At 25.5% G+C, this 8,539-nt stretch overlaps 1 long non-coding RNA gene across 2 annotated transcripts in view; it reads right to left on the reverse strand.

The window, feature by feature from the left end:
* LOC106787279 overlaps positions 1–6,218 on the reverse strand; it is a 40,936-nt gene extending 34,718 nt beyond the window's left edge. Inside the window, exons 1-2 of one of the 2 annotated variants that reach the window (XR_001381770.1) lie at positions 6,106–6,218; positions 5,077–5,363 (exon numbers count right to left, since the gene is read on the reverse strand). This is a non-coding gene — a long non-coding RNA (uncharacterized LOC106787279). Of the gene's footprint in view, positions 1–5,076; positions 5,364–6,048 lie in introns of both variants that reach the window. The other variant, XR_001381769.1, reaches the window with a different exon arrangement.
* Positions 6,219–8,539: the final 2,321 nt, after the last annotated feature.

Below are 8,539 nucleotides of genomic sequence, written 5' to 3' on the forward strand. Positions count from 1 at the left end.
AAAAAATTTCGAATTTCCAATTAAATTTGATCTTCGTACATATTTTGTATAAACGTGTGAGTGTATGTATATATATATACAAACATACTACGTTGATAATTAATAATAAAATAATACATTAAAGTATCAATAGAAGGTGTTAACAATTTCAAAAGTAAGAAATAAATACGTATTACTAACTCGCGTTTTTTATTATAGAAAATATTTTGTAATAATATATAACAAAAAAAAAAATAAAAAAAAAGAAAGAAAGAATGAAAGAAAGGAAAGGGAAAAAAATTAATAATCATATTAATCTCGCGTCATATTAAAATATATATATATATACATATATATGTAGACGCGTAATTAAAAAATATAAAATAAAATAATATAAAATCAAATGAAATGAAATCAAATAAAATAAAAAAGAAAAGATAAGAATAATGAGAATGCTGATTAAAAAATATACAAAAAGAGAGTTAGAGATCAGTTAATTTATAAATTAAATTTCAAAGGGACGAATAAGAAAAAAATAAAAACAAGGGTGTGTTGTATTTCGCTTGTTTTTTTTCTTTCTTTCTTTCCTTACTCTATTTTCTGTATTTTTTTTCTTTTCTTTTTTTTTTTTTTTTATTGTACACTACCAACAGAATACGAATGAACTGCTTTTCAATTTGTTAGGACTCTCTCTCTCTCTCTCTCTCTCTCTCTCTCTCTATCTCTCTCTCTCTCTTTTGCATTCACGAGAATGAAAATTTCCACAGAATTAATCTCGCGAGATAGGTTAGACATCGTTAGAAACAACAAAGAGTGAGTGAGAAAGGAAAGAAAATTTCCGAGAAATTGTTTCTTTCCTTTTCCACCCCCTACCCCTTACCCCTTATACCCTTCCCACCGTTCTTTTCCTATTTCCTTATCCCCTTTCTTTCACTTTTTTTATATTTTTTCATTATTCCTTCATAGTATGTCTTACTAATCATTTTCTTATATTCCTTTTCATTTTTCTTTTTTTTTCTTCTATGCGACAAGTTTCTAGGGAAATTTATGAAAAAAGCGAGTATACAAATTTCTATTTCTAAAGATTAGAAAATAGGTAGAATAATAATCAAGAAGAAGAAGAAGAAAATAAAAAGATAAAAAAAAAATGACGTAGACGAAGACTGTACAAATATTTTGTATCTATTACGACTAAACACACTACGATATTATTATTATTATTATACTTAATGTATGATTCACGTTGTTATGAAATTATACGTATAATCTAACACCCACTGAACCCACACACATTTTCTTCTTTTACATCTTTATCGTACGTTAATCAAATATTATCATATTTAAATAGGATGAATTAAAATGAAAATCTAATGGTTAAATGTGAAATTAAATGAAACGTTAAATTTTTTGAAGATAAAGAAAAGAAAAAAGAAAAAATAGAAAAAGGAATGGAAATAATAGAAATGATTTGAATTTGAATAGAAAAATGAAGAATATAATAATAATAAAAAAAGAAATATATATTTACGTATTACTATATATAAAGTTGATATTAATGATTGAAATGATGCTTTGTTCTACTAAATTAATCGTTAACATTATCAACCTCCCACATTTTCTAATTCTACATCCTTATCTCAAGTATGAATTGATGCATGCATATTTGACTAAATATTACAAGTTTAAATGTACCATGGAAATAGGAGGAACACTGTAATTAAATTATGTTCGTGTTAGTCAAATATATTTAAGTTTAATTAAAGCTTTTAGAAAAATTATAATTTGGAAATAATTTGTTCTTATTTTTCTTTGATATTATTTAACACGAATAAAAAAAAACCTTGATCATTACCTAAAACAAATTACGCGAATAAAATATATATATATATATATATCGAGTTGAATATTTCGTTTGACGATGTTTGATTAACAAATTTTCCGATCAAATATTTCTATAATTGAATATTCAATATACAATTTTAACGATCGAAATGAAAAATAAAGAAGAACGTTACGAAAGTTATTTTTCATTTTGTAATTAATATCAAAAAAAGAAAAAACAAATTAATCTAAAACACGTAGTCACGTAATTTCGATAATTCCGAACATGATGGGATTTAAAATGACCTCCTCCTCCTATGGTTTTCTTTTTCCAGCACGAAATGCATCGTAAATTGTTAGGTGGGATAAGTTGTTCAAATTAAACAACTGACTACTATTTCATAGGCGTAGTCAATAAATGCTTGTATTCTAATAGAGAACAAGTATCCACCAACCAATATAAAATACCAACCTACGCACATTTTGATTCGTTCGTGCTCTTGAACGAATTTCAAACGTGAACAATTAAACTATTATTAGCTGAAACCGAACAATCGGTTCTCTGTATCTTCAAAATATCATTGACGAAATACGAAAACGAATACGAGAATTCTAAACGACGAATGAAACTTTCTGACGCCTTTAGAAACAAAAAAATATTATTATTATTATTTTGATTTCTTTTTTAAATCAATTTTTATTTGTCTTATTTAAAATAAAATTATTAATGGGGAATATAAAATATTAAACTTTTTGAATGATGAAAAATTTAATGTCGGAATTTTGATTATAAAGATATAAATATATATATTCTAATGTTATATATTATTTAATAATAATATTAATTCTCTATTGTAAACTTATAAAAAATAAATTCTTAAATTTTGTTGGTTATTTACATTTCAAAGGAAATAAATTAACGAACGTTTTCTTTCGATCGTATGCAAAGTTCATCGTGGTATTCGTGGATATTTATTAATAAAATAAAATAATAAAGATTGTACAAAAGAGTAATTAATTTTATAACAAAGATTAACTCTTTGATCCGTTTTAAAAAAGAAAAAAAAAAAGAAGATACATTCGACCCACGTGCAAGAGTATTAAAAAGAATATTGCGAAATAATTTTATTACCAAAATCGATAGGAATGCGTGTAGGTGAAAAATGTATTATATATATGTATACACACATTGATATTTTATAATAATAAAATAATAATAAAAATAAATAAATAATACACAAAATATCTAATCTTTTTTAACGCCATTATTATCGTTAAAAACGATAAAATCGCAAGCACGTACGATCAACTTTCAATTCAATTTAAATTTAATAACTTTTCCGTATCTTTATGTGTATGTTGCACACACATACTTAAACACACCTATGGATAATATTTAATACGAATAATGGTGTATAGCATTCGCGATAAACCCGTACAAATATTTATGTGTTGTGGCTTCTTTTATTTTTTATTTTTTTTTTTTATATAAAAATTTATTATTAACATACCGCTCCCCGAAAAAATCTAAATTTATACGAAATTTCAAAAATTATCCGTTGACATGTGAAAGAATTAAAAAAAATAAAATGTTAAAAAAAAAGAAATAAATTTCGTCGACATTATTCATAATCGTTATCGTTTTAACTTTGAAATATTATTACTCGGTTAATTCTCGTGAACGATAGAAAAGATAAACTGTGAAAACAAAACAAAAATTAAAATTGAAAATACGAAAATTACATTTTTTGTTACATTATTCGTACCATAACAAAATTATTGAATATTACAACGCGACGCAAAAATTCATAATCGTTTATACAAAACAAAACAAAACAAAAAATGATTTTCTGCGAAAATGTAAAACGAATAATTACATGTAAAATTTTCCAAGCGTTAACTCGTCAATATTGTTAATTACGATATTTTATAATTAAAAATTGATCAATTTCAAACCTTTAGATCAAAGGAATACACCCCCTTCCCCTTGCCCTTCCCCCCTCATTTTTCCCTGCTTTTGTATTTACTTTAAAAACGAAAAAAGAATAAAGAAAAAAAATACCACGTACAATAAATATAATTAAATAAAATGGATTCTCTTGGTAGAGTATAAATGAAGTTAGAATAAATTTAGATAAAAAAAAGAAAAAGGAAGAAGAAAAACAAACAAAGAAGAAATAAATGAATCATTAAAAGTAAAGTAATTGTCAAGTTGAAACAAATTATTGAAAATTATCATTCGACGTGTTTTATTAAATTATGCCGGCGAACGAACGGATCGTTTAACGATTAGCTGATAATTATTATTAATTTCATGTGTCACGTGTCACTAAAACTAATAAAGACGTTCGTCTATTTAAACAAAAAAGAAATAAAGAAGTAAAAAAAATAAAGAATTCTATTACACTATTCTCGACGAGTTTACACAACGTAAATTATTATTATTATTCTTATCATGATAATTATTTTTATCTTACTTAGATCTCTACACATAACATAATAATTTAATTAGTATTATCGTATAATTGATAAATACTTGCGATATGAAATTTGATCGATACTATTTCGAAAACTGCAAAATTCATTTGTAAACGTTAAAAAAACACATTTTAAATTATTATACCGCATAAACTTTATAGCTAGTTTATATCAAGCCCCAACCTTATAAATAATATACCACGTAACAGAATAAAAATTCTGTTTATGAAACGTTTCTTTATTTTTTGTTTTTTTTTTTTTTTTGTGATCGTTTGCGAAAATAATCGATTTAATTTTTTGGACAATTAATTTTTTTGTAAAATGTTGTCATCGACGAATCAGAAGTAACGATATTTAATAAGTAAGAAGAAAAAACGATGCTCGAAACGATTGGCAAAATAATTTATCCCGAATAATTAATCTTCTCAATTTTTTTACATCCGATTTTTTTTGTTTGCATCCTATCTCGAGAATGATAAATATAAATATTGAATATTTTATTCTCGCAACGATAATACAAAATTATTTTCAAATTAAAATCATCGAAATTTATTATTACATATTAAACAATTATTAATAAATTAATTATTAATATTAATAATTAATATTAATTATACATTAAACAAATGTTGTCTTCGTATTAAAAATAATTATTAAAAATCTTGTCTACCTTTTAAGCTTAAAACCTATTAATATTTTATTCGAAAAAGAAAAAACCGCAAAAAGAAAAAAGGATAAATTATAATAATAATAATAATAAATTAGAATAGAAAAATGATTATAATTAAATGTACTCACACGATGCAATGTATAACAAAAAAAAAATTGTCCAACGACGACGACGACTAATGTCCTTTTTCTTACTGAGAAAATTAACGAAGGAAAAAAATAGAAAAAAAATGGAAAAGAAAAAGAAAAAAAAAAATATCTTCCTTTGTAACTGGACGAATGTTAAAAGATAAGACTTCTTTCGTCCTCGTAACACTTGTCGGAGAATACGACAATTTCCGAGCTTTATCATACACTGTGTGTTTCTTCTTTTCTTCCTGCTTCCAATTCTTCTTTTTCTTCTTCAGTATAACACACTGTAATGTAACAAGAGGAAGAGAAGGAAGAGGAGGAGAAGGAGAAGGAAAAAAAAATAAATAAAAGACACAGTGAACAACTTTAGAAAAAAAAAAAAGAAAGAAAGAAAAAAAATAATAATAATAATAATAAAGCAAAACAAAGAACGGAGAGTAAATTGTTTCTTCTTTTTCTTGAATTCTTTGTATAAAATAGTTGACTACCAATGGGAAGGAAATGACCACTCGTTTTCGCGGGCTCTTTGTGCAATTGACACTTTACGATCACGACTATGACTATAACTACGACTACGGACGGACTACGACAAATATTTTTCACGGCTTTGTCTTATGCGATACTTGTTACAAAAAGAAAGAAAAAAAAAGAAAAAAGGAAAAACGAAAAGTCCCCTCTATAGTTTGTAATACGAAAAAAAAGAAAAAAAAAATTGATAAAAACTATGTGCAACTTCGAATTGAAATTAAATCCACGCACGCAAAAAAAAAAAGTTAAAACTAAAAGAAAATAATTTCTAATTTTTAAATTGTCACGCGAATATTAAAACGAAGAAGAAAAGAAAAACTTAAATAAAACAAATGAAGTATTGCAGCATGTAATACGCGAGACTTGTATTTAAAAAAAAAAAAAGAAAGATAAGTATGATCTGTCAAAGTGTGTGTTACACGTTTATTGTTTTAAGTATACCGAAGAAGAAGATGATGATGAAGAAGAAGAAGAAGAAGAATAACTTCTACTACTAACCGAAAAATTGCGAACGAATACACGCGGCCGCACGGCGGCTACTGAACTCGCGGGTGCTCGCACGAAACGTGACTCGAAATGCGCGCGCAACCACCTACAACGACCAATCAAAATCCAGTGTTGGTGCATGCGCGCCATTTTTCTTTATGCGCAAATATTCCGTCTCCTCGTTCACATTCGCGTATCACGCTCTTCTAAACACAATTTAAGTAAAATATTTTTAATTATTCATCCCTCGCACACAATCGGTAAAACAAACTTTTTTTTTCTTTTTCAACATTTTGCAATTTGTATTTTCTTTTCTTTTTGATTTGTTTGTTTGTTCTTTTTACTTTTACTTTGATGACCATTTTTTTAATCTTTAATTATTGCTTTTTTTTCCTTCCCCACCCTCGTGCGAATATTTAATTAATTTAATATATATTAATCATATAAACAAATTCTTGTATAATTTATATATTAAATCGTTGTATTTTTCAATAGATAGAAAATTTGTTTGTAATCAACGTAAGAATAAAAATCCAAATTAAATTCGTTGCAAGTGAAAAACTTTCTCTTCTCTATATCTTGATAAATATTAATCAAATAAATATAAATATTATCTACCAATGATTTTTGACTTATTATTTAAATCAATATCAATTATTACATGCATACAATTATTCAAAATATATTTAACTATATTCGATTCTTGCACACGTTATATTGTCAATATGTTTTCAAATAATAAAAATCGAATTAAAATGAATGATTTCTATTATCATACAAATGAACACGTAACGCAAGGCGTAACCTTCTAATACTAATTGTAAATCTAACGAAACTTCTATAACTTCTTGATATATATTTCTTTCAATGTGACATTGAAATCAATCAAATCGAATCATACGATTGATCAATTTCAATACGTTCATTTCTAATATTTACTTTCACGATATTTCTTTTTTAGATAACATGTGTGTCTCACAATAATTGCCACCTTTTTTTTTTTAATAATTACTCAAGTATTCAATACACTCCAAGGTTAATATTTCGTTACATAAAACTAAGCAGCATGGCTCAACAGGTTGCTGTTCCCTTTTTTTTTTTTCTTCTCTTCATTAAACGATCCAATACTAATCGTTCAAAGAAAAATATTACTCACGTTAAATACGTTCTCCGAATATTTCTTTTTACAATTTATTCGAATCCCCTTATCTCACTTGGCTTTCTTCATCTTTTTTTTTAACTACAATTTAAAATAATCGATGACACATGTGTCGTCAAAATGAATGGGCATTCTCTGTTCGTCTGAATATTTTACCCGAACTTACGACTTTATTCCTTTTTTATTTTTCTTTTTGTATTTTTTACATAATTTCTTTCATAAAACAAATAATAAAATAAGAGAGAATGATTGAACGAAAAATACCAAAAGAAATTTGCGTAACACATTAATTTCTTCTCTTCGTGATAATAATAATAATAATAATAATAATAATAATCATACACATTTTGTGCATAATAAATCAGTAAAAAAAAAAAACTGACATGATGAAATAAAATAAAAAAAGTATTAACGTATGATGTCGTTGAAAATCGAATCGAGGTGGCATGCTAAGTAAACATATGCAAACACATCATCGTACACAAACACACACACACATAGGACGTTAAAAGTATATGCATGTGTGTAATAGTAGTTTCTAATCTTAGCACAGGAGAAGCATTGAACCTTTCCTTCTTAGGTTCGTAAGGTTCGTTTTAGAGACCATAACTCAAAGAATAATATCGTCTTTATCGATCTCAACAACAGAAGTAGTCGGGTTCAAGAACTCTTGCTTGAAAACTGTGACTAAGTAAAAATTGTTAAAGGTGGCACACACAAGCTCACCTATAAAGCTAGTAATTTAAGTCTATAAATTTATTCTCGTGTAATCATTTTCATTGTCGATCACACACACACACACACACGATCGAGTAATATTTTTTTTATTCTTTTAAAATCATTATTGTTAAAACGTATCCACACTTTACATATTGATGGATATTTAAAACGTCGATAAAATCATGCTAATAACGATTAACAATTATTAACGATTCATTTCTATTCATATTACTTTTAAAACTAATTTATATAGCGTATATATATATATATATTTATATACACGTGTTTATATGTTAAATATAAAATGTATTGGTAAGTACACGATAAAAGGAAGTATTTAAACAAAATATATATAATACAAAATTAATTGTATGAGTTTTCTTTTTTTTTTTATGTGCACAATACGATTTAAATTAAAAATATATAGTTAACATTTTTGGTTTTTTTTTTTATTTTATTTTATTTTATATTCTCGTCAATTAATATTTCGTTATAATAAAAAATATTACAATAACAAATGTAATTCGTGTTTATAAGAGTTATTCGTATTTATATGTTATATAGTTT

This window comes from Polistes canadensis, unplaced genomic scaffold, assembly GCF_001313835.1.
Source record: "Polistes canadensis isolate GaletaPanama2010 unplaced genomic scaffold, ASM131383v1 scaffold_97, whole genome shotgun sequence".
Classification (NCBI taxonomy): domain Eukaryota; kingdom Metazoa; phylum Arthropoda; class Insecta; order Hymenoptera; family Vespidae; genus Polistes; species Polistes canadensis.